Source organism: Tamandua tetradactyla, chromosome 19 (assembly GCF_023851605.1).
Source record: "Tamandua tetradactyla isolate mTamTet1 chromosome 19, mTamTet1.pri, whole genome shotgun sequence".
In the NCBI taxonomy this organism is placed as follows: domain Eukaryota; kingdom Metazoa; phylum Chordata; class Mammalia; order Pilosa; family Myrmecophagidae; genus Tamandua; species Tamandua tetradactyla.
Genome location: NC_135345.1, coordinates 48004307 through 48032293, shown reverse-complemented (window position 1 = coordinate 48032293; position 27987 = coordinate 48004307). Strand labels below are relative to the sequence as shown.

The window sequence follows — 27987 nt, the reverse complement described above, 5'->3', positions numbered from 1 at the left end:
GGAAAGAGCCCGTCCGAATTTCCTAGTTGGCCCGGGGTGACAAGCGTGGAGGGAGGGCGCCAGCGGCAGCGGCCCACCCGGGAGAGTGCACGTTCCCGGGGAGTCACGGGTTTGGAAGGGGCCTCCCCCACCCGTCACCGTTCTCCGCGGCCTGGGGATTTCCGATCCAATTCTCTCAGTTGGTCCGGGCGGCCGCGCGTGGTGTGGGCGCCAGCTGCCGCGGTTTCAGGGGACCGCCTCTCCAATTCTCCCAGCTGGCCCAGGAAGGGGGAAGGGAGTGACTCCAGCCGCTTGCCGCCCCACCCGGTGAGGCCCGCACGCCTCGGTAATCTCACCCGAGCTGCTTCTCTCAGCCAGCCAGCCATTCCAGGATGGGGTACGCTGTCTTTTTTATCTCTGTTGTGGCTTTGGGCGCTTTCTGTATCCTTTCTACTCCCCTAGTAGCTGTCCTGGGGAAGAAACTAAGATCTGCGCGTCTTACTAAGCCGCCATCTTCTCCGGAAGTCCAGAACTATGACCACCGTCTCCATCTTCAGTCCATCATGGCCGCCTTGTGAACTGCCGGGCACTCACCTCTATGAATCTTATTCCTGCAAAGGATAAGCTAACTCTACTTATCCTTATGCCTAAGAGTCACCCCTAGTGACTCTGTTGTTCAGATATGGCCACTCTCTCTAAAACAATTTGGCAAGTGAACTCACTGCCTTCCCACCTACATGGGACATGACTCCCTGGGATATAAATTTCCCTAGCAACATGGGACAGAACTCCTGGGATGAACTGAGAACTGCAATCATGGGATTAAGAAATACTTCTTGACCAAAAGGGGGAAGAAATGCATGAGACAAAATAAAGTTTCAGTGACTGAGAGATTTCAAACAAATTCAAAAAGTTATTCAGGAGGTTATTCTTATGCATTATATAGACATCCCTTAGTTTATGGTGCATTGGAGTGGCTGGAGGGAAGTACCTGAAACTGTTGAGCTGTGTTACAGTAGCCTTGATTCTTTAAGATGATTGTATAATGATATAACTTTGAAAATGTGACTGTTTGATTGTGAAAACCTTGTTAACTCATGCTCCTTTTATCCAGGACATGGACAGAAGAGTAACAAATATGGATAAAAATGAATAAATAATATGGGAATAAGGGATAAAATACATTGTATAGATTGAAATGCTAGTGATCAATGAGAGGAAAGGATATGGCATATGGGATGTATCAGTTTTTTCTTTTCTCTTTTTATTTATTTTTCTGGAATGATGCAAATGCTCTAAAAATGATCATAGTGATGAATACAGAACTTTGTGATGGTATCGTGAGCCATTTATTGAACACCATTTATGGACTGTATGTGTATGAAGGTTTGTCAATAAAAATGTTTAAAAATATTCATGAAAAAATATGTGCTTTGGATATACTCCCTTTGTTTTAAAGTGCCATTTTCAGAGCCATAATAACGTGTGCTGAAATCCTTATCCTGTATGCATTGTTTACATCTCAGAAAGAGTTCTTTAGTCAATATTTAGTCATAATTATTTATAGTACTTTGTGTGCCATTCAACATGTATTCCTGGAATTTTGCCAAGGCAGATTCTATCCTAGATTTCTATTTTTGTTATTAAATTTTTAGATGTTCAAACATGAACCATCAAGGGAAAGCATTGCAAAAATTCTCTCCGCTATTGGTTTTTGCCAAGAAATTTTTGCCTTAAAGCATCTGGCTCACACTATTACTTATTTTTTTAAGTAAACACACAATATTATATCTGCTCCATGAATGAACAGTTTGGCAATTATTGAGTTGCCAAACATATAAACAATAGGGAATCATTCTGAATTATTTATTGTACAGGTAAGGGAAGGAATAAGTGAATTTTTATTTTTTATTAAACTTTTCCCCATAATTAAAAAAAAATAGCATGAACTTGAAAAATAAAACAGAGAGCTGTGATCACATTTAAACTGTAGCATGACAAGAAGTTAACATTTTCTAAAATGCATTTCCAGTCATTTGTCTTAATCTATATTAAAATAAACATTATTTTGTAAGGAATTAATAATTTCATTTTAATTTTCTTTCTTGGATGGATTTGCTCATACTGTTGTCAATCATCCTTTCAATGTTTAACACTAATTGTGTTTTAATGAAACCTGTGAACATGACACAAAACACAAAAGCTTGCAGGAAAAAAACTGACACAAATATGCAGTTGTTCCTTGGAAGACAAAACAATATTTCTCCCAGTTTCCACTTCTGGGATATCTTTGCTTACATACTGTATATCCTGCATGCCTGGAATTGAATAATTCTTCTATTTTTAACCTATGGGCCATAAGACTTCAATTTTCTTTTTAATGGAATTTTAAAATCCAAAATCATCCAAAGTTTGTAATCAGTGGTTCACACTACCATCATATATCTGTGCATTCATCATCGCAAGTTTTGAATGATTTTACTGACAAAATTAAGAATAAGAATAAAAAGAATACCCAGTATATCCAGAACTCTTTATCCCCCTATTATTTATATATTTGTTGTCATTATTTTTTTACTCATCTGTCCATACATGGATAAAAGGAGTGTCAATCATAAGGCTTTCACAATCACACAGTCACACCAGAAAAGCTATATATACAATCATCCTCATGAATCAGGCTATTGTATTACAGTTCAACAATTTCAGGTATTTCCTTCTAGTTATTCTGGTACACCAAAAACTAAAAAGGACTCTCTATATAATGCATGAGAATAACCTACAGAATGACCTCTTGACTCTATTTGAAATCTCTCATCAACTGAAACTTTATTTTGTTTCTTTCTCTCCCTCCTTTTTGGTCAAGAAAACTTCCTCAACCCATGATGCCAGGGCCAGGCTCATCCTCAGGCATCAATTCCCACACTGCGGAAATTTAAATGTCTGGAAGTCATGTGGGGAGGGGGCAGTGAATTTACCTGCAGAGTTGGCTTAGAGTGAAAGGCCACATCTCAGCAACAAAAGAGGTTCTCTGTGGGTGAATCTTAGGCATAATTATAAGTAGGCTTAACTTCTCCTTTGCAGGAATAAGTTTCATAAGGGCAAGCCCCTAGATCAAGGGCTCGGCTTATTACATTGGTAGTTTCCAATGCTTGCAAATATCAGGAATTCCCATGGGGAAATTTAATATGTCCACATTTTTCTCCAGTCCATCTAGGGGACTTTGTTAATACCTTAAAAAAAAAAATTCCTGCCCAGATTACTCTGGGACGGATGGATTGCGGTATTACATTAACCTGTACAGAGCAACAACTCCTTTTTAAAGATTTTATGTAATTATAGTGTTCAAATAAATTGACCATATGGGCAAATTAGCATACTACAGAAAACATATTTTTTGCAACAAATAAACATTTCTTCCTTTGGTCTCACACAGAAGTTGAAAGTTCTAAAACACAGTCAATATTATCCTTTACCTTTCAGTCTGATTTACCCTAGTCCTAACCAAATCAACTTCATTCATATCTGTAATTGAAATCTGATCTCTTTTTCAGTTGTTTTGTAACAGCTTCTGTAGGGGGTAATGCTGACTTTCATAGCTGCAGAATTCTGGCACTGAGTCTCAGGTGTCCCATAGATATCCAAGTTCCAGGGAATGACCAGATTATACACAAAGAAGTCTGTATTTCAGAATTTAGAAATAATAGTTACAACTCAGAATATGAGTGCTGTAAGAGCTTACAACCTACAAACCTTTACAATTAGCCTTCCCCTGATAACCTATGTTCTTGAATTCAATTCTCAGAGTTTGCAAATCATAACTAGTCCATGTTAGTGAGGCATTATAATAGTTGTGCTTTCATTTCTGGCTTATTTCACCCAACATACTGTCCTCAAGTTCATTCACCTAGTTTCATGCCTCAGAACATCAGACTTCTTTCTGCTGCTCAATATTCTATTGTACCTATAGCTCACAGTTCTCTCTTCCTTTCTTCATTCGATGTACCCTTAGGCTACCTCCATCCACTGCAAATAGTGAATATTGCCACGATAAACATCAGTGTATAAATGCCCATTCCTGTCCCTGTTTTCAGTTCTTCCAACTATATAACTAATAACAGGGATGCAGGATCGTATGAAAACCCTATACTTAGTCTCTTGTGGAACCACTGCACTGCCCTCCAACAGGACTGCACCATTCTACTTCCCTAGCAACAGTGAATAGGGACATCTCTTTCTCTATATTTTCTTTAGCATTTATAACTCTCTGTTTATTTTTAAGCAGTTTTATTCACACACCATGCAATTCATCCTAAGCAGACAAACAACGGTTCCTTCTATAATCACATAGTTATGAGTTCACCACCATTTTCTATATGAGGACCTTTCAACTTCTTCCACAAAAAAAGAGAAAAAAAGAAAAAAGTGAAGAACAAAAAATAAAATAAAATAAAATGAGAAACAACACCAAGAATCCCATACCCTTCCTTATATCTGTCTCTTATTGACATTTAGGTTTGGTATACAGCCTTTGTTACATGTAATGGAAGCATACTACGCGTTACTATTAACTATAGACCCTAGTTTCATTGATTGTAGTTTTCAATATACCATCCCATTTTCAAAACCTAGCAATGTTGCAATCCTTTGTTTTCCCTCATGTAAAAACATTTTTATATTTGTACATTTAATGTTAATCACCAACATTGTCCACTCTTGGTTTTGCTAAGCTACACAGTCCCGGTCTTTACCTTCTATCTTTTCTTCTGCTGTCAATCACGCTCCTAGCCTTCTTCTTTCAACCATACTCACACTCAGCTTTGCTCAGTGTACTTACAAGGTTATGCTACAGCAGATATTAGTGTGCTGTTTCTGGATCATTACAGTCAATCCTGTCAAACATTCTGTACTCCTTCAGCTTCAAATTGGGCCACAGGACATTTAATTCACCATACTAAACTACATTCCAATGTAAATAAAATAGAGATAATGCTATTTATCTTTTAGGATTGTTGTGAGGACTATGATGCACAAACACACCACACTCTGCATAACTGTATTTTCCACACAAAATTTGCCACAATAAAGGGTATCATTTTTTGTAAGTCTGATCAATGACTCCAGCTAATTAATAAAAATTACTACCTAGTTATGGAAATGTTTTCTAAGTACTTGTATATAAAGCAACATATGATATCAATATATGTTGCTGCCAAAATATTATTATTAACACTAAACAAATTACCACTACAACTACAACTAATTAAATTCAAAGATAAATTCTATTTCATTATTTATCCTGAATGAGAAAACTAAGTTGACAGATTATATATACATATATATACATATATATATATATATATATATATATATATATGTATATATATATATAGTTTGATTTATTTTGCATATATTGAAAATATTGCTGGTTAATTAGCTTAAGAACAATTCTGAAACATAGGCTATAATAATAATTTTAGCAATCCCCTTTGTACCTAGAATTGAATTTGTTCCAGTTCTATACTTCTACCAATGAGATGTTATGTGGAAATATGTTATAGAACTCTCAGGAAATATCTTGCTTTCCTTTTATCTAGGAAATATATAGCTTGAAGCTACAGAAATGGTATCATGCCAATGAAGCACTGTGACAATGGGCTCCCTACCACAATTATTATTGCCATGTTTTTGTGAAACTTTAATTGATTAAGTCAATTGGTTTTGTAGCTAAAAGTTTTGTGAACTGAAGTATGGGAAAATGAAGGGATTGTCTCACCATAGACACATAGAATCACAGATTTCCATAGACATATGTGTGGTTATAGCTCAAGTAAAACACGTAAATTTCTTTGTCCTAGCATACTTTGGAAATCATGAAAGTCAAGATAACTGGTAGCACTGAAACACTTTGTGAGAATTAACTAATATAGTGTCTTGGGTATTAGACTTCTGTAAACAATGTCATTGATTTATTCAGTAATGTGAAACACCCTTCTTTATTATACTGTGTGCCAATATGATTGATTTGCATTTGGATACAATAACTACTATACTGTACCTATTATAAGTAATTTGGAAAGAACCCTCTAGCCAAAAATATTTGGTCTACAAAAAAAAAAAAACAGCATAAAGTGAAATAATTCCTACATTCTTCATTCAGTAGGATAACATTCATTTAGATATGACAATGAGATACATAATAATTCAAGTGTTATTATATTTAAAAGGCAGAGATGAAGTAATCAGTCTTCAGAAAGTGGAAATATGATTATACTCTGAGAACAATAATGCTAACAAATGATGTGTAATGGATGAGATACACAGCACTAAATTAATTCAGTTTTAATAATGGTTTGTAAATGCATGAATGAGGAGTTGGAAATACGCAAGTTTATTTAAAATTATAGGTACAATTTTAGGAAATAAAGATGAAGCAAAAATACAGTTGAAATAAGAGAGGTTGTGTGCATAGAGATTTTTAATTAAACTTTTATATTTTACAGTTTTAGATTTAGAGAAAAATGTGAAGGTATTATTGACGGTTACCATGTGTGCTGGTCTGAATCTGTGGTGGACCCCAGAAAAGCCATGTCCTTTGATCCTCATTCAGTATTGCTGGGTAAGAGCATTTTGATTGTTTCTATGAAGATGTGACCCACCCAGTCGTGGGTGGTAACTTTTGATTATATGATTTCCATGGAGGTGTGTCTCCACCCACTGAAGGTGGAGTTGCTTGCTGGAATCCTTTAAAAGAGGAAACATTTGGAGAGAGTCCCTTTTTTGGTAGAGCCACCAGAAAGCCAGCAGATGCTGCCATGTTCGCCATGTGCCCTTCCAGCTGAGAGAGAAACGTTGAAAGTCTTCGGCCTTTTTGAACCAAGGTATCTTTCCCTGTATGCCTTAAATTGGACATTTCTATAAACTTGTAACTGGGACATTTTCTCGGCCTTAGCACTGTAAACTAGCAACTTATTAAATTCCCCTTTTTAAAAGCCATTCTGTTTCTGGTATATTGCATTCTGGCAGCTAGCAAACTAGAACTCTATGTGCTCTACCATTATTTCCCCTATTATTAACATCTTATATTATAAAATGGTATACTTGCTAACAGTTAACAAACCAATATTGATATATTATTATTAACTAAAGTCCATATTTTTTCAGGTTCCCTTTAGTATTTACCTCATGGTATTTTTCATTTCCAAGATCCCACTGAGTATACTACATTGCTTTTAGAAATAGCATGTTGAACAGAGATAGAATAGTTATAGAGAGTACTAGAATTAGGTAGTTGCCACCTTGGGGGATTTGAGTGATTAAGACTTATTATGTAAGTGTTCTAGTTAACTAGACAATAGAAGAATACTCCATGGAAGTGCAGGACCACTTGAAACTAGAACATATCTGCACACCCACATTTAGCCTGGTGGTAGAAAGTTTCTATGGCTGCAGCTTAATTAAGGAAGACAGATAAACTTAGATGATGTCGGGAAGAAGCCCAGGCATTTAAGCATAACAATTTAGTGGATACCTCAATGGTAAAGTTTTCTAATGTGAGTAAATTACTATAAAATCTTCCCCCTTAAGGCCTAAGATAACTGCCATTAATGGGCACATGTTAGGCTTATATTAATAAACATTCTGTCCTTCCATAGGAGCAGGCTTTGGTGACAGTTGTGTCCTGTTAGTTTCTAACCAAATCACTCTGGCAGTCATTTCCCCAGTGGACATTTTTCTTGTGCATCCTTCATATTGTAGAGTCCTCTTGAAAACAAGAAGATGGGATCCAGGGCTCCACTGGTCTGGCTCTTTGTGCCCTCTTACACTATGCAACAAAGCAAGTCTGGAGGCAGTGTTCACTGAAGAGCAAAAGTGATTGAGACTTTATCTGGTTGGAAGAGCTACAGGTGTTTGTAGAAGCAAGGTGTTTTTTCCACCTTTGGGTGAAAGATGTGGCTAATACCATTATAGTTTGGGGGGCCACAAAAATGCATCTATTCAATAACTCAAAAGGAGAGATACCATGTACAGCACTAGGGGCCTGGTTTAAACATGTAAACACTTCAGTTAAAACAGAGGTCCAGTTTCTTATTTACATTTTTACTAGGGTTATGTTAGTTAATGACTGGAATATAATTTATATACTTGTCTTATTTCCTTTTAAATATCTCTTTTTGTTGAAGATGAAACTTTGACCTATAGCTGGCTGAAAGTACTTTCAGAGAAGCATCAGAATAAAAAAAGTGTAACTGATAAGTAAATTTGGATGCTTCTGCGACATATAACTTCTTTAAAATAATGAAAACCTTGATTAACAACACTATACTGTTGTTTAATATTCTGCAGATCCATAATTAACAGAAGGTTAGAAAATCACTTTCAATTTTTATGATATTTTCTAAACATTTTCATGAAACATAATATATTGAAAGGCTTTAACCATTTTTAGCACTTTACTTTTTGCAAGGTGAAAGAACAAATTTCATGCAGCTGTTTTCTTCTTTCTTATTTTGTACAACCAGTCATTTAAGATAAAATTACTTTCTTTTTTCATTTAATAAAAACTAATCCTGTATATCTTACACACGAGTTACCAAAATGATTCTGGAAACCATTTTCAAATACACATATTACAGCATACAGATACTTCTAAAATTAAACTTGTTAGAATAGTGCTAAATACTTAAACACTTTAGTCAATGCAGTTTTGAAACAATAATGTACAATTTTAATAAGAATTAATGGCCTGTGTAGGTATTACATTGTCTCATAAAAAAGATTAAATTGTATGTAAATTTTAAAATACATGGAAGCATTTTGTCTTTTCAGTTTTGTTAAATCCTTTAGTAGCTGCTCTTGTTTGAATCTATTATACACCCCAGAAATACCTATGTTATTTTAATTCAATCGTGCGGGGAGGGAACAGAACTGTAGGTTGGGACCTTTTGATTATGTTGTTTCCATGGAGATGTGACCTCACCCATTCAAGGTGGGCCTTTTCTGCTTACTGGATTCCTCTAAGAGAGCTGGGCCTTATCTGCTTACTGGATTCCTCTAAGAGAGCTCATGGAGAGACTGATGTTTGGAAACACAAACACCACCAGGAAATCTAAGCAAGGATCAACAGAAATGGAAAGAACCAGAACCTGGAGAGAATTAAAGGGAAGCTAAGGTATGAAACCCAGTGATTGCCTGGGAGAAGCTAAGAGAGGACTCACAGATGCTTAGAAAGGAGTATACCCAGAGATTTTAAGAGAAGACCCACAGGACACAGAGAGAAAGTCACTGGTATCAGAAGCTGAAAGCAATGGGACCAGGAGCAAGGACTAGCAAACACCAGTTATATACCTTCCCAGCTAGCAGAGGTGTCTCAGATACTGGTGGCCTTTCTTCAGAGTCCAAGTACCATTGCATGTGACATTTTCATGACCCTAGAACTATGAACTGGTAACCTAATACATCCCATTTTTAAAAGCCAATCCATTTCTTCTCTATTGTATACCAGCAGCTTTAGCAAAGCAAAGCAGGCATATTCGCTTTATGCATATATTCACTAATATAAGGCCCCAAATGATGTCAAAGCTGGGAACAATCTCCAAAATATTGTATTACAGTTATTAAATCAGAGTATTAGAGGAGGATTCCTAAGACTTTTGCCCTTTTGTGTACCCATTTTTAAGTAATTGTAAGGTAGCTTTCTCAGTATTTGTGGAACATATTAGGCAGATCCAGGCCAAAGCATCTACTTTTTGGTTACTAAGATGGTAACTTTTACCCAATTAAATTATTTCCCTGGCAGAATATTTTTTCACAGCCATAGTTCATTCATTAGCTAAACAGAGCCTTTAAAGGAGCTTTACACCCGTCTAATAATTTGCACTTTTGCTAATATTTTAATTGCATCAGTTATTTTTCAATGTCTTCCCAGGGATTCCAGTTTATGGCTTCTAATGTTTTTTAGTTAAGATACCTTTAACCTCTGGCCACACCTTTTCTGACTTATTAATTATAAAAACTGACCGGTAGCACTTTTATAGCATTATCGCTCTTATTTAGCTGTTCTCACAAGCTTATCACTAAAGCAGAGATAGGAAACTGCATATCTCTTTTTAGCTGTAACTCTTTATGTTTTGTTTTTATGCCATGCACATCTTTCCTCCAATTGTTTTCAGGGTGTCCCTTTACTTATACACTTACATGGTGATTTACAGTATTTAAGAAATTGGGTGACCTCTCCCTCCATTAAAGAAGTAGGCCACCCAAGATTATTTCTGTGGGCTCCCTTCCCTAGTTCATGCTATGGGTCCCAGGAAAAAAGAATGCTGAGGAGCTGTGATTTCTGTCCTATCTTTAGTTTTAGTTACTTCAGATTTAATTTTGAGATGGGGAACATTGGGGCTGGTTTAAATGATCTAGTTTATAAAGTGCTTGGCTGAGATTGGGTTTGTGGAAGAGAGTTGAAAAGGGAGAAATAGTTTTTAGAAGCACTGCAAGCACAGTAGAAAGGGAGAGAAGTAAAGCAGCACAGTAGAAGGGGAGAAAACTGAAGCAACTAGTGGAAGCAGTTTTACATTCAATTTGCTGAACTAGGAGCTATTTGTTAAAATATAGCATGCAATTTTAAATTTGGGGTTAAGTGTCTTCTTGAGATAATTAACTTTAATTTGATCAAAACATCCCCACTGAGGCTAAGTAAATTTGGGTTCATTAGAGTTTAACTTGGTCCATTTTTATTTTGGAGAAGAACATGAGTTAGATCCAAAGTCAGAAAATATAAAATGAGTAGCCATCTTCTGCAGAGGCATTTCCCCAGAGTCCACTTCATAAGAGAAATAGTAGAGAGTTCTCTTAACTGATGGCCAAAACAGAGACCCTACCATAGAGCATAAATAGATCCTAGCCCAACATATGGATTTGATTTCAACTGCAACTGGGCAGGAGTTCAGAGATCTGAGAGGTGGCTGGCTGCGGTAGCAGATAATATCTCCATAGCAGATGGAGAAGATGGAACACAAAGGGTTCCTATTGGTAACAAACTCTTCCCTGAGCTTCCATCCTAGCATCACCCAGTGTCCACTTCTGAATCTCACTTCTGACACCAGACTATGATAATCAAAATATAAAACAAGTTTATTAAAGTAAATTAGCATTAATGTGGAACAGCTAAAAAAGGCTACTGCTCAAAAGGCACATTTTGGGCAAGCAGTTTATATGACTACTAGGAACAAAGGAAAGGTATGAGGGAATGGGGAGCAGAGGAAGGGAGAGTGAGCAACATGAGTTTTTTGGGGCAAGATGTCCTTAGGCTGTGTTTCATTAATTTTGCAACTTGGACAGATAGGATGTGTCTTCAGGAGCAGGGCTATTTAGTGAAGATAAGTAGACTTGTTGGTGTCAGCACAACTTGTTTTGTTTCTGTAGGGGCAGAGGTCTTTGTCAGCACCATTAAGGATTATTGGATATCAGCGTGAATGAGTTCTTCTCTATTTCTTCTTTGCAATTTCCTGAACAAAAGAAAGTTTAAGCAGATAAAAATTATTAGCAAAGCTATTAACCATTCCATTTTCATGACTCAAAATATCATTTCAGGGAGAGATGGCATATGCAATTCATTAGCTAACATCTGCTAACTTCATGTTGTGGCTCTTGGCAGCTGTCAGCTTCCAGGTTCTGAGGGAGAAGACCTGGTGGCTGCTCTGGAAGCCATGGATAATCATGGCCCAGATGGAGCCTGCGAGTAGCATGCAGAACTGCCTAGAAAGGAAGTGGTGGTGGCAACAGCTGCCAGTTCCTCAGCCTTCATTGGGCCAGTCCCTTCAGCTTCTGAGCTGTTACTAAGCCCCAACTTGCCCCGCCTATGATCCATTTTATGTTATTTTAATAGTCTTCTTAGACATGTTTTATTTAAATTGTTCATTGCAAGCATAAGGAAAGGAATGGACTTCTGTGTATTAATATTCCATTCTAAAGCCTTGATACACTAGTTTTTTAGTACACAGTTTTTTTTTTCAATTCATTCTTTTACTACATGAACAATCATATTATCTATGAACAAAGACAGTTGTATGTTCAAATCTGTGCAGCTTTTACTACTTTTTCTTATATAACATATCATTATTATAAGATTTCAAGTATGATGTAGAATAGAAGTGGTGAAAAAGGACACTGGTCTTCTTTCTGAGTATAGGGTGAAAGCATCTTGTTTCTCACTATTAGCTCTGATGTTTGCTGTAGGTGTTTCACACATGTTCTTTATCAAATTGAGAATGTTTGCTTTTATTCCTAACCTACTGAAATTTTTTCCTAATCACAAATGGATGTTGGGTTTTGTCAAATGCTTTTACCAAATCAATTGATATTGATGTTTTTATTCCTTAATCTGCTGATATGTTGTATTACATTGGTTGATTTTTAATGTTGAAACAGCTTTGCAAAAGTGGAATAAATTCTATTTAGTCATGACTTATAATTCTTTTAATATATTATTGGATTATATTTGTTAATATTTTGTTCAGGATTTTGGGATCTATATGAAGTATCTTAGTATGCAATTTTCCTTTCTTGTAATATCTTCATCTGACTTTGATTTAGAGTAATATTCACTTTAGAATGAGTTAGAGAGTAATCCCTCATTTTCTATTTTCTGAAAGAAATTATTGTCAATTGAAATAATTTCTTCTTTAAATTTTCTGGTGAAATTCACCAGTGAAACCATCTGGGCTGGGCCTGGTGTTTTAATTTTTTTCACATTATTAATTATTTAATTGATTTCCTTAATAGATCTAGGTCTATCTGGATTATCTCTTTCTTTGTGTGAAATTTGGTATGTCTCTTTCAAATAATTAATCCATCGTACCTAATTTTCAAGCACAAGCTTGATTAGAATAGTCATTTATTATGAATTTAATGTCAACGGGATCATAGTTATGTCTCCTCTTTCATTTCTATTACAAATTCATGCCTTCTTTTTTTCTTGCTTTGCTTTGCTAGAGGTTTGACATTTATAGTGATATTTTCAAAGAACAAGGCTTTGATTATGTTGATTTTCTGTAATGTTTTCAATGATGTGTTCTAATTTTTATTGTTTATTTTACTCTGCTCACTTTAGACTTAAATTGTCTTTCACTTGTAAGTTTCCTGATACTTTTTCATGAATTTGGCAAAGGACTTTTCTTTACCTATTAAAATTCTCTTATGTTTTTTCTTCTTATTGTTTTAATAAGATGAATTACAGTAATTTATTTTTCATTTTAAACCAGCTTTGTATTTCTTGGATAGAGTGCACTTGATTTTGTTGTATTGTCCACTTTACATATTTCTCATGTCTATTTGATGATGTTTGATATTGTTATGTCTATGTTTCTGAGGGAGACTGTTCTGCAATTTTCTTTTCTTGTAATGGCTTTGTCTGATGCTAGTACTGGACTAATGTTGGTCTTGTAAAATGATTGCAGAAGTATTCTCTTCTAATTTCTGGAAAGTTTAGTGTAGAAATGGTATTATTTATTCTTTAAAAATTTGGTAGAAGTTTACCGTGAAGTCATCTAAACCAGGGATTGTGTGCATGTAGTTGTGTGTATGTATATGTGTGTGAAAGTGAGAGAGATAGAGAGGGGGAGAGACAGAGAGGGAGAGAAAGGGCTTTTAACTTTGAAGGGTGATTCAATTTACTTAAATCTTCTCAAATACCATCGATAGTTTTTGCCTTTCAAGTAATGTATCAATTTTCTTTGTTTTAAAACAAAGTGGCATAACTTTGAAGGGCTATTCAATTTATCTATACCTTCTCAAATATCATGATAGTTCTTGTCTTTCAAATAATTTGTCAATTTTCTTTGTTTTAAAATGAAGTAACATAAAGTCATTTATACAAATTTTAGTACCATCTTAATATATGCTATATCTGTTTTGATCTCATTCCTGGTACTCTCTCTTTCTATCCCTCACTCTCCATCTCACTTATTCTTTTCCCCCTCTCCTCCCCTCCTCCATCCTCATTGATTAATCTAGCTGGGTTTTTATCAGTGTTATTCATATTAAACAACCAGCTTTCAGTTCTGTTCATTTTCTTTATTGCTTTTCTCTTTGTAATTTATTGATGTCTATTTTTAACATCAGCCTCTTCCTTTTCTGTACATTAGAGATATTTACTTGTCCTATCCTAGCTCCTTAAGGTGGAATCTTAGGTCATTGATTTAAAACACTTGTTCTCTTAGATAAGCATTTAAGCTATAAAGTCGGTGGTAATTCGCAATTCAGCTAATCCAACAAAATTTGTTACCTTTTATTTCACAACTGAATTGTTACATTTGATTCCATCTTTGACCCATAGAATTTTTAAGAAGAATATTATTCACTTCACAAACATTGTTTCCTAAATATTAAATTGTAATTCTTTGCTAGTTCAATTCTGATTTTTATAGGTAATATAATCTCAATTATTTCAGTGCTTTGGGATTCATGGAGTCTTGTTTTATTGTCTGTTGAAGTGACCATCATGTGCACTTGAAAACATGAGTATTATTCTGACCAGTACAGATGTTAAAGGTCAAAGACTGTAAAATTCCCCTCCCCTAATAGCCAATTCTTATGAGAGTTTGCTGAAACTTCAGTGTAATCAAATCTCATGAGATTGTTAAATTTTATTAGACTTTCCCTGTGGAAACCCTTTCTCTTCTCTCTCTTTTTCTCTCCTCTCTTTGGGTGGAGTGCAGACTTTAATCTCCCAACCAACCACCACTGGGGAAGATTTATTCCTTTCCATAAGCCCCTGATTATTCTCATGAATAGTCATCTGCCTGTGTGTTCTTTGGTCTTGAGTTTGTGCTGGGCTGGGATATTTGGTGAGCAAGCCAGAAGCCCAAAGAGCCACAGGCAATAGAGAGTATGAATCTGGGGAAAGAGAACTCTGCAGAGGTAATCCTGGGATAGCATGCTTCCTTGGTCTGGGAAGGGATCACCCACTTGCTTGACTAAGCTGCAGTCAGTTGGCCATTGTATGCCATGTGGCCAATTATGTCAAGCAGTTTTTAGGAAGACTGAGAATTCTGAAAGTCTGTGGGATCAGTTATAGCTGACTGTTTCAGAAAGATAGAGATAACAGTAGATTTGGAAGAAGCTTTGAATGAGAGGCTATACCTTGTAGATAAGAAGTCAGAATTATTAGCATGCTGGTATGCTAGGGTAAGAGGGCATATCCTGACTTCCCCTGACTGGGAGATCAAAGATTTTTTGTCTGGTGATAAAAAGCATAAAAATGTTGGAGGCAAAGTATGGAGTGACACCATTTTTGTATGCTGTGTTTCCAAAGGATACCTCTTTCTTACAAGGAATTAACTCTCAATTCTTTAGTATTCCCTTAAATAGGGCCAGTCCACATGTTTTTGCCCTCACCTGGGAAGGAGAGCAAAGGGCTTTCATCATGTACCCATGAAGTTATTTACATGTCCTGACATCTGCCATGGGCTCATGGTAAAGGAAAAATATAACTCTACTTCATTATATTGATGATCTTATATTAAGCAGTAACTCTTTTCCAGAACTAAAAAGCTTCAGATTTTTTGCTATTTCATTTTAACAGCCAGGGATTTATAATTGATCATGGTGGACTGAAATACCTTGTGTGCTGGTTTGAAAGGATGTATGTGCCCTAGAAAAGCCACGTTTTAATCCTAATCCCATTTTGTAAAGGCAGTCATTTCTTCTAATCCCTATTCAGCACTGTATGTTTGAAATTTTAATTAGATCTTCTCCCTGGAGATATGACTCAATCAAGAATGGTTGTTAGACTGGATTATGTGGAGATGTGTCTCCACGCCTTCCAGGTAGGTCTTGATTAGTTTACTGAATTCTGTGAAAGAGAACAACAAAAGAGAAAGCTATGAGATTCCGAGATAGCAGAGAAGAATGACATAGCCGTGAGAAGCAGAGTCTACCAGCCAGCGTTCTTTGGAGGTGAAGAAAGAAAATGCCACCCAGGGAGCGTCATGAAACGGGAAGCTAGGAGAGAAAGCTAGCAGATGATGCCATGTTTGCTGTGTGCCCTTCCAACTGAGAGAAATCCTGACTGTGTTCACCCTGTGCCTTTTCATTTGAGAGAGAAACCCTGAATTTCATTGGCCTTCTTGAACCAATGTATCTTTTCCTGAAGGCTTTTGATTGGACATTTCTGTATACTTGTTTTAATTGGGACATTTTCTCAGCCTTAGAACTGTAAACTAGCAACTTATTAAATTCCCCTTTTTAGGGTGGCACATGGTGGCTCACTGGCAGAGTTCTTGCCTGTTATGCCAGAGACCCAGGTTCAATTCCCGGTGCCTGACCATGAAAAAAAATTTTCCCCTTCTTAAAAGCTGTTCTATTTCTGGTTTATTGAATTCCAGCAGCTTGCAAACTAGAACACTTTGACAACCCTGTCAAATTTTCTTGGGTACTGTATGGTTGGGAGAGGCAAAATGTATTCCTTTGTAGTAATTGATAAGGTATAATGTTTTCCTATGCTGCATATGTCAAAAAAACTAATGGCTTTTTTGGGGATTTATTGTGGGTATTAGAAATCTTTTTTCCTCACTCACCCCAAATGTTAAAACCAGTATATTTTTTTATTAGGAAAAGCCATCCATGGGAATGGGATATCTCTAAGCAGACTGCTTTTGCAAAAGCCAGATGGGCCATCACACTGTCTCAGGCTTTATTAGGGGTGGGCACAGATGTGACTTGTGAATTAAATATGGCCAGTTCTGATACTGGCTTTGGGTTGGACTTCTGACAAAGGAAATAAACAAAGCACGTTCCCATCAGCTTTTGGTTTCGGTTCTTGAAAGAAGCTGAACTGCAGTACCAGTCCTTAGAAAAACAATTGTGTGCTGCTTATATTGCCTTACCATAAATTGAAGAAATGTAGCAGGCAGCTCCTGTTTGCCCAAGCCATTTCCTCTCACAGCAGGCAAGCCCCTGCTTATTCATGCTATTTCCTGTTTGAGAAGTCTCCCTCACCCTGGGAACATTTAAAACCGCACAGCAGGCAGGATAAGAAAAATTCCTGTAGAATTCCCTTCTGTACTTCAGCACGTAGCCAAGCGCTTCCTTCAAAATCCTGTAATAACCTTTGTGCAGGGCTCAGACTTTCAGAGGCTACTTGGCTGAGCCCTATGGCCATAGATGAATAAAAACCTACTTCCTGAAACTTCGGAGCCTCAGCCCTGGTTTGCTCTGTTTCCGTGTAATATTCCTGGAGACTTGCAGCCTTGTCCCTGGTTTCCTGCAACAAAACTAACTCAGAAATGTCATGTGAAATTAAGAACAGTCATTAGCATGAAGGAGTGGTTACATACTTGTCTGCTACAGCCCAGCATTTTCAACAACAGCCCATAAGTGAAGAAATTCTGAGAATAGTTTCTTATGTAGAAGAAAAACACTTGTCCCTCCCTGCTGAACCTCCCAATATGTCTGTCTGTTGTGCCCACCATTGATGGATGTGGCAGTCTACCTTAGTCTGTCTGGTATATTGATGGATCACAACATGTGTTGCTTCTCACCTGGATGGTAGTACCCATGCAACCTAGTATGGAAAGTATATATTGGGAAACTGGGACTATGTAAATCAGCCAACGGGCTAAATTAAGGGCTGCATGAATGATCTTTGTTTAAAAATCAGGAGATGCATTAACTATTTGTGCTGACATTTGGGCAATGTACCTGAGCTTGATAGTGTGGATAACCATGTGAAAGCAAGGGCAATGGACTGCTGTCTGCCACTGTTTAAGGAGAAAAGAAATGTGGGAGGATATCTGGGCTACCTGTCACAAGCAAAAGGTAACTGTGTTGTCTCTGCCCATGGCACTGATTCTTTACCTGGCAATATTAAAGCAGATGCATTAAGCAAAAATTTGTAGTCTAAAGCCAACCTCATATGAGGCTGCCAAATGTTTTCACAGAAAAACAGGACAACATGAGTACCAGATGCCGTGGAAACTGGCACAGCAAATCCAGCTGCCCATTACCACACAAAAACTGAAAGAGTCCTGGGTGCCTGCCCCTCCTGTGCTCTGTGATACTGAAGGATACTTCATCAATTCAGTCACGGCCACCACAAGCAAGTTCCAGTCAGCAGCTATCAGGTAAATTATATGAGGACCCTTCCTTATCCAGAGGTGCGAAATATGTTTTTACAGCCATAGATGCAGCCACTAGATGGTCACTGACCTTTCCAATAGGGAAATCTAACCAAAGAGCTACAATATGTAGCTTGGAAAAGTTCAGTGCAAGTTTGTGTTCCCATATATGCAGACAATGATAAGGAGAACCCCTGTTCAAGAAAACAAATCCAAGCTTGGGCTACTGAACATGATGTCTTATGGACATTTCATTTGCCTCACAAACCCACAGCAGTGGTGTTAATTTGAATGGGCTTTTAAAGTTAAAAGATGACAAGCAATCTCCACAGGTGGTTATAACTGGTTGTATCTGGCCATTTTCAGTCTCAACTCATGGCCCCAAGATCCTGCCCTTGTTGAACTGGTGTGGCCCATACTGGCACTGTGAATTTAGTTAAAATGACCAGCAATTTTACAGCCACAAGAAGGTAATGGAAATAAACTGCTCTTTTCTGTGCCACAGGCATTAGAAATTGGGGAAAATAAGGTCAATTGGCCATGGCCCTGGAAAATGAAGCTGTGTTGGTTAGGAGTCCTAGGTTCCTGGGGTATTGAGGCCACCCCAAATTTTGAAAAAGAATTGTGATCCAATTCCCTGAGGCCCTGCTTATATTTTTTCCATTATTTTCCCTATTTTTCTTTTGTGTGTTGGATTTTGGGTGTCCTATCATCTAGTTCACTAATCCTGTCTTCTACCTCTGAATCTATTGTTGTAGGTTTACACTGTTTTTCTTTTTTATCTCTTCTTTTGTGCCTTTCATTCCCACAAGTTCTGCAATTTGTTTCTTCTAACTTTTGAGTTCTTCATTTTGGTCACCCAATGTCTTTTTTACATTCTCCCTTGATGTATTGATTTGACTTTTTTTATGAGATTTTGCATGTCTGTTCAAACATCCTGAATTCGTTTTTCCAACTTCTGTATCTCATTTGAAATGTTGCTTTTTACCTTTGACTGGGTCATGTCTTTGATTTTCCTAGTATGACTCATCAGTTTTTGCCAGTGTCCAAGCATTTAATTCCTTAATTATTTTATTCTGGAGGTTGTTTTCACTCTTTCACCTAGGATTTTGCTGTTGGATGGCTTTGTTCTCTACCTGTTCTTTGACATTCAGCTCAACTTTCTCTAGACATCTAGCAAAGGTTCTGTTCAACTGATCATAATTTTTCAGTTCTTTTCTGTTTATTGCCCTGCATATATGAAGGCTCTTTATTGAGGAGGGTCTCCTCAGATATTTTTTTATTGACCCATTCAGATTTTCCCAGATGAGACAGGCTCTCTCAGGAGGAGAGAGTAGTCAGTCTCAAGTATCCTTGAGGGTGAGATCCAGTACATTGTCAGATTTTTCTATGAAACCTCCTGACTCTGCTATTTTTGTATCCTGCCCACATGTGAAGTTCATTTGTCTGGAGTGTCCCACCTGTGTAAAGTGATGCAATGCCTTTAATTTTGGCAGCCTCTCCCTGCGAGGAGTATGGTTGAAATGGAGGCTGAGGTGGTAGGGGGCTTTATTGCTTCTGTTTTCCAGCCCCTGGGCCTGAATTCCCTGAAAGAGGTCCTCCACTTGCGCTGGGCACCAACCCCTTTTCTTGGGGAAGATATGCCCTTTGGGGAATTGTTCCCATCTACACTTTGAGTCTCAAACATGCCTTAATTCCACCCTTGCTCTGAGCAGAGCTGGAACTTGAGAATGCTCACAAGTCTATTTAATGAGCTGCTATGAAGTTAAAAAAAATTAGCCTTTTCAGAGCCTGGCCCTCAACTCCCCAGTTTTGCCAAAAAAGAGCTTGAGTTGGTACATGGATCTTTGTTTCTCCAGGCTCTATGTGCCTCCTTTTCTTGGGGTCAAATGATTTTCCAGTTTTTTGTGCTGCCCAACTCAAAAGCATCCGTGTTTACTTTTCTCATCAGCCCTGCCCTCTCCGTGTTGGGGCAAAAACTCTTGGTTCCTTTGGTGCTTATTCCAGGTTTATCTGTACTCAAGGCCTGTTTTCATTAATCAGAATTTGTTAATTAACTTGACAAATGACGCTTGATTGAGTTAACACCTTGCTAAAGTCAAGTCTGTTTCCTTTCCCTTGGGAAACAAAGCCTGCCATGCCAGTGGGGGAGGGCCACTGGCTTCCATGGCTTTGGAGACTTCCAGTTCTGTGTGGGATCTCAGCCATTCCACCCATTTCAGGCTTGTATGTAATGTATATATGGTCACTGATGTTCCCCCAGCAGTTGTTCTATACAGTTCCTGACTATTTACTAACTGCTCTGGAGGATAAACTAAGTTCTACACCTCATTGGTTGCCATCTTGCCCTATCTCTCTAGTGTTTTCTTGTTACTTATTCTTCTCTTAACTCGCAGGAAATAAAGCCCTGAAATTCGGCACACCATAGTCAAGTTGTAACTCTTCCAAGATGGAGACATACTTCCTGTTAACTGGAAAGCCCTAGTGATAGTAAATCCTCCTGACAATCTAAAGCATAAGTATACTTGTGAACCATTGGATGGCATGAAATATTTGTTTCAAAGAAATCTTCCTAATCAAATTGATTATGATGGCCCTAATTTCCTATTTACCCATACCTTTAGTGTGCTCTTTAGTAGGACACTAAGGAAAGTCATCTCTCCTTGCAAGGGGTCCATCATATGCTGCTTCTATGAACCAATCTAATTGCTGGATTTGTAGCCAGCTGCCTATCTCTAGTGTATCTGGTTTGCCATGGTCTATAGTCCTTTTACAGGGAACAGTCTAGGTAGCTTTCAAGTCATTGGTAACAGAGGTGCAAAAGCAATACAGTGTGTTGAGTAGCAGTATCATCACCAGAAACAATCTTGTCACTGGCTAGCAAACTTAAACCAGCCAGAACATTGTCTTATTTTCTCTGCCAAAATCACTAGTGAATTGGTCCTATGCTATTCCCATCAGTTACATAGAAAAGGAAAGAAATTTACTGAAAGAATAAAAATGGATATGTTCAAGTCTCGAATAGACTAATTTACTCACCCCACTATATGGGAGACTGATCTAGAAAGCTCTGTTGGAGAAAAGTCAGTTAGCTTTTATCTGAGTTTCTCCATCACATGGGAAGGTGCATGGTGACATCTCCTGGCCTTATTTCCTGACTTCTGGGTTCCAATGGTGTTCCTCAGGCCATGTTCTATCTGCATCTCCAAAATCTGGGTCCGAGTTGCTGAGCTGTCTTCTGGCCTCTCTCTTTTAAACCTCCACCTAATTAAATTAAACATGACTTAATGCAGAAGTCACTCCCTTTAACTGATGACAGATGTAATCAACCATAGATGAAATTTCACATGCTGATGCCCTCAGCCGACGGCAATGGAACAACTGGGCCCCCTCACCTAGCCAAGTTCACACTTGAACCTAACTACCACAACCTGCTCCAGATCCCGTCCTTGATATGCAAAATGGGGTAGTTAGCCTCTGAAAACTGTATACAAGCCAATACCTTATTGCCTACTGATTGGCATAAAACTGACAGGAATCTGAAACCTGAAATATATTAGGTCACCCCTAACAGAACCCAATAGATCTTATGATCATGTAACTGAATTTTTTTTCCATCTATAGGAGTTGAAAATGTAATTGCCAAGGATGATGCATTAAACACCTTTGTTGCCAGAGCATTAAATAACAGCTATTACAGTACAACTATAATAAATGCAGAAATAACTTTAATGAGCAAAGCAGAAAGTAGAGTGGACTTATATATCCTCATTGCCTCCCAAAGAAGATCATGTGTTTTAGTCAAAATAGAATGTGTGCCTGTATTCCTGATGAATTTGGCAACATCTCTTCTCTCCTACATCACCTAATTGATCAAATTGAGGTTATGACTATTCCAACTGATAAATTTAATTTCTCAGATCTATTCAAATGGTCACCTTCAGGCATAGAGTCATGGTTATGGACTCTTCTTCAAACTGTCCTTTTAATATTCCTGATTGTTATATCTATTCTTGTTCTAATTAAATGTCTTTTGTTTCTATATACTCAAATGATAACTTGAACAAATTATAACTCAAATATGAAACCCTTTCCATCTTCCAGAAATCTTGTCAAAACTGATCCATTCTCCCCAAAGAAAATCAATGCTATCTACAAGTTATGAGTCAGAAATTTCAACAGACAACTCTATGTCACTCCAGTTCAGCAGGAATTAGCCAGAATGAACATTGGACAAATTCCCAAGATTGGAAATAGATATTGTTTTAAGGGTAAATTGTAATAGTAACTTTTTAAATGTAATCTTAAAACTGTAAGCAAGTTGTGAATCTGAGCTCTCAGTCTCACAGGAAAGTAATATATAATTGTAAAGACTGCACTTAGATGTGAATATGCTTTCATCTGTTGCCCCAGACCTCCCAAGAATGAATAAGCCTTGGTCTATTGCCCCAGACTTCCCAGATACAGATAAGCTTTCACCTGTCAGCCCAGAGTTGCAAACATCATGCCCCAGGTGTCACAGAAGCTGTAGATCCCAAAAGAAGGTAAAAATAACTGATATTGAAAAAAAAACTACTGAACTCCTCCAGACCTCTGTTACCTGCTACCGAAAAGGATTATTTTTCTTTGTCTCTAATGGGTATAAAGGTCAAATGAAAAGTTCTGAGAGGGAGACAGATTTTGGAAGATCGCTCTTGTTCTCCTGCCAGCTCTGTTCAGTGTGACATTGATTTGCCATGCGACTGATGAACCCAGATTTGGGAGTGTCCCATCTACAAAAGGGTAGAATGAGTTTACATGCCCACTAGGATCATGGATATCCTGATTCTTATATATCCTAGTCAAAACTTTATATTGTCAAACTTTTAAATAGTTGCCATTCTGGTGATACTTTGAAATGGTATTAATTTCAATTTGCATTTTTTATTATAAGTAAAAATAATTATTATACCATATATTAGTTAATATTTGGAATCCCCCCACTCTGAAATATCTAGTTATGTCTTTGCCTATTTTTCCTACTTGGTTGTTTGTTTTTTCTTTTATGTTTTTTGAATATTAAGACATTGTTATATACGTGGCAAATATCTACTACCAGTTTACCATTTGTCTTTTCATGGTTTTGTTTGTTTGTTTTTATGCTGGAAGTTTTCTTTTTTAATGTGATCATATTTAATTATTTTTTGATGGTTACTATTTTATGAGCTTTATTTTAAAAGTTACATCTTCATAAGGTATTCTGCATTGTTTTCAAAAAACTGCAAAATTTCACCTTTCACATTTAAGTTCTTAATCTACCTGGAGTTAACATTGGGCTATAGTATGATATGGAGCAAATTTTATTTTATTTTTTTCTTAGCAATAACTATTTAGTTAGTTTTTGGAAAGTCCATCTTTTCCTACTGATTTGCAGTGCCAGCATAGTCATACATTAAATTTACATGTGCTTGTTTATCTATCTTTCCAAGCAGCATTTTAGAAACAAAAATACGATTATCATCATCACAGTTACCATTTATTGAGAATTTATCTTGGGCTAGGAGCTATTCTAAAAGCTTTTTATGCATTATTTTATTTAATTCTCAAATAATCCCATTGAAACTAGTGAGTACTATTCATTTCATACCAATTTTACCAATGAGTAAACTGAGTCAAAAGTATACCTGAATTACTTAGGTAATCAGCTTTTCCTAGCAAGTGTGGAGACTGTCAATTAATACTCTAATAAATATCTGTTTGTTTACACAATGGATAATTTTGACTTTAGAGGGTATCCTTAAAACCCTGAACATTTACTTTATTTTAGGTGGTAACATATATAGAACATAAAACTTTCCTGCTTAATACTTTACATGAAAAATTCAGTGGTATTAACTACATTCACAATATTGTGTTAATATCACCTACATCCATTACCAAGACTTTTTCTCACCATAAGACTTCTGTTTCAGGCTTATTTCACTCAGCACAATGTTTTTGAGGTTATACAAATCATAGCATGTATCAGAATTTCATGTTTTTTTAATGAAGTTAGTATTATTCTTGACTACACTTTTTCTCTTCAGAAAGACTTACAAATCTTGACACTGTTTTCAAAGTAGATATGTATTCTGATCAATTCTTTCCAAAAATACCACTTGTAGCCTGATCCAAGACATCATCATCTTCCACCAGATTGTTGTACTTTTCATTTAGTCCCCTTGAACCTGTCCCTGATCCACTACAGTGCATTCCTTACATAGCATTTAAAAACGATCCTGTAAGTATTTACAAATATAAAACAAATCATATCATTCCTCCGCTCAATACTGTTTAGTGGTTTTCTATCTCAACCAGAGTAAGACGTGAACTTCTGTTTTTTCCTTTGACTTCATCTCCTTTATTCTCCCAAATTTTGCTTAGTCTATTTTAGACACACTGGCCTCCTTTCTATTTTTCCAGACGAATCTACAGCTGCCTCACTGACATAGCAGTTGTTCTTTCTATTGTCTGGAATATCTTTTGAATAGCCTAACTCCTTTATATCATTCACGTATACTCAGTTTATACCTTCTAAGTGAATTCTTATGTTATTCTCTGTGATCCTTCTATTTCATAGGAACCCCACGCACTACGCCATGACCTGGATATTTCCAGTCTCTGGTTTACTTTTATGTGCGGACATTTTCACTGTGTATTTTTATTGCACATTTATTGTGTCTCTCATGAGGACAGAGATTTCTTCTAACATTTTCACTAGTGTAATCTCAGCAATTAATACAACACTTGCCACATAGAATGTGATCAGTAAATAGCAGTGCTTCAGTTTGCTAAAGTTGCCAGAATACAATATATGAAAATTGAATTGGCTTTCATGAAGGGAGTTTACTAAATTACAAGTTTACATTTCTAAGGCCCTGAAAATGTCCTAATTAAGGCACCAACAAGAGGATGCCTTTTCAGAAGAAAGGCAGTCGGCGTAGGGAACACCTCTGTCAGCTGGGAAGGCACATGGCTGGCATCCACTTATCCCTGCCTGCTGTTTGTTACTTTCTGTTTCTGATTCCAGCAGCTTTCTCTCTCTAAGCATCTTTGGACCCTTTTTAAGCTTCTCTGGAGCAAACCCTGAATTTAATTTTTGAGCTTTAATTTCTGAATTTAATTTTTTTTTCAGGATTCTAAGTGAATTTGTATCAGGAAGGGAAGTTATCAACTTAAACAGCAGCATATGAAGAGTGAATAAGGAAACTCCCTGGTGTCACAGGTATACCACCTCCATACTATATTATGTAGGAAGCATTTCAATTTGTGACCCCCACAGCCCAGAAATGTCAAATGCTTTTCCATTCAATCTAATACTTCTGGATTCCTACTAAAAAGAAATAGGAATACATTAAGAATTGGAAAAGTTGCTTATTGAAAGGAAATCTCTGAAGAAAAGTAAGGGAGAGAATGTAGAAATTAAGGAGTTATATAGAATACTCTTTAATTGTAATTAACTACATTTTTATATCTTCACAGTAATACAAAACACGGTCCTTGCAGAACTGGTTCAGATTACTTAAATACCAGATACATTTCAGTCCTCTACATAAGTGTCTGGAAGTTACTTATGCTTATATGAAATGAAGCTATTAATACTTTTCTACAGCAGTACTGCACACCAGGAAGGCCAAGACAAACACAAACCAAGGAATGGAGTTTTCCCAAAGCTGCAGTGTGAAAATCTGACTGTGTCTAGTTTCATCTGTCTGCATCGGCTCTCCAAGCATGATTGGCTCTCTAAGCATCTTGGGCTCTGAGCTCTCCATGTTTGCTCTCTTGAGGACTCCAGGAAACCAATTGAGACCCGCCTTGAATGGGTGGAATCACAATCTTCATCTATCTAAAGGTCCCATCATATTTGGGTGGATTGAATCTCCATGGAAGCAACCTAATCAAAAGGTTCCACCCAAATCATAGGTTTGCTCCCACAAGTTTATACATGAACTCCTTGTACTTTATGCATGATTGTTCTGAAAACCTACAAATTCTCTAATAGAAAAATGTGTGTATCATATGTACAGATGAAATAAAGCTTCCAAAGTGAAAAACATCCAATATCAGAAACCAGTTTAAGACACATACTTAGCTCAGAATATCTTTTACAACCCCTTTCAGATAGTAACCAAGGACAGGCAGACTTCTAACATCATAGAATAATTTTGCCCATTTTTGAATTTTATATAAATTGACTTAGTTAGTAGATAACATTTTATCTTTGGTTCCCTTTGTTGTATGTCATGTCTAAAGAATATTTATTGTACGTAGATATATTTTTAAAGTCATTTGCTGTATATTATTCAATTATGTGAATATAGTAGAGTTTTTACTGTTGACTAGCATTTCACTTGTTTCATTTGGAGCTTGTGGCAGTTTGAATCTGTTGTGTACCCCAGAAAAGCCTTGTCCTTTAATCCTCATTCAATATTGCTAGGTGATATCTTTTTTTATTGTTTCCAAGGAGATGTGACCCATCAAAATGTGGGTGATGACTTCTGGGAAGATGGCTGACTAGAGTAGCTCAACATTAGCCCTGCTCCACAGAAAAGATAGAGAGGGGACAGGAGAGTGACTGAGGTGGCAACTCAGGAGTGCAGCTGACCTGGGAAAGCCTTCTGCAATGCATGTGGCAGCCCTGGTTGCAAAGGCCAAGGAACTAAGAGGCAGAAAGCTGGAGCCTGGTGTGGAGGCCTAGAGCTGCAGAGCCTGCAGGACTGCACAAATGGAAACATGGGACTAGGAAATAAGCCAGGCCACGTTCCTTGGGCACACTACCCTCACAAGTGCAGCCCCATGACAGACGACTCACCCCACAACCCATGCACCTGAACCCCATCACCTGCTCACATTCATCATGCTCCAGGTGCCCCCACCCCACTAGACCCCAGTACATGTAACTGCCCCCCACCCCCACCCCACGTGCAGCCCAACCCACCTCTTCTACACTTCTCCTGAGTTCTACGTCCCTCTCCCTGCTTCCTGCAGGCTGTTTGTTGACAGTGCAAAAAGGTTGCAGGCACTAACCTCCATACCTATGCTACCCACTCCTCCACCCATAGTGTCTCACAGCCTCACCCTGCCCTCCCAGAGCTCAGTGTGTCCATTTACGGCACTCCCAGGCCCACACATGTACGTGGGACTCCAATCACATCATTCAGCTCTGGAAACTGCACTTTATGGCAATCCTAGAGCCATGCATGCACACAGCCCTCAGCCTCACTTCCTAAATCTAAGAAAGTGCCAACCTGTGCAGCTGGGTCACATCTACCCCAAAACATGAAGGCAAAATGCTGACCTGCTGCCACAGCTGTACACATGCACACAAAAGGCACCTTGCCTTAGGCCAGTGCACACCAGGGTTATAGCCCCCAGACCAGTGCACCCACACAGCTACATCCTCCCTGGCTGCTGGGTGCCCACATTAACAAGCATCAGCATAACATCCCCAACCTGTACCCATACCTGCCCTGAAACAAATCACCATACTGAGTGCTCCACTCCATGCCCTGCTTCTTGCTGCACAAACATGCTGCAAACACAAGGCTTTAGATTACTGAAAGAAATCAAATCCCAAAGTAAATCAATCAAGATATTTACATGTGATGAAGACAACAGGAGATCACTAAGCATATCACAATGCAGACAGATATAACCCTGACTAATGACAAAATTAAAACACCAGAGGAGACACAGAAGCTGGAACAACTAATCAAAAATGTTCATATGACTCTACTTAATAAAATAAGTGGGATAGCAAATGACATTAAGGAGATCAAGAAGACAGCAGAAGAGCACAGAGTGGAATTTGAAAGAATAAATAGAAAAATAGTAGAAATCACAGAGATTAAAGACTCTGTTGACCAAATAAAAAACA

General features: G+C 37.5%; 1 long non-coding RNA gene across 1 annotated transcript in view; it reads left to right on the top strand.

Annotated features, from left to right (window-relative positions):
• Window positions 1–8995: 8995 nt before the first annotated feature.
• Window positions 8996–27987, top strand: part of LOC143663592 (uncharacterized) — a 43929-nt gene continuing 24937 nt past the window's right edge. The window contains exons 1-3 of the long non-coding RNA XR_013166060.1: window positions 8996–9151; window positions 17916–18098; window positions 25246–25335. This is a non-coding gene — a long non-coding RNA (uncharacterized LOC143663592). The remainder of the gene's footprint in view (window positions 9152–17915; window positions 18099–25245; window positions 25336–27987) is intronic.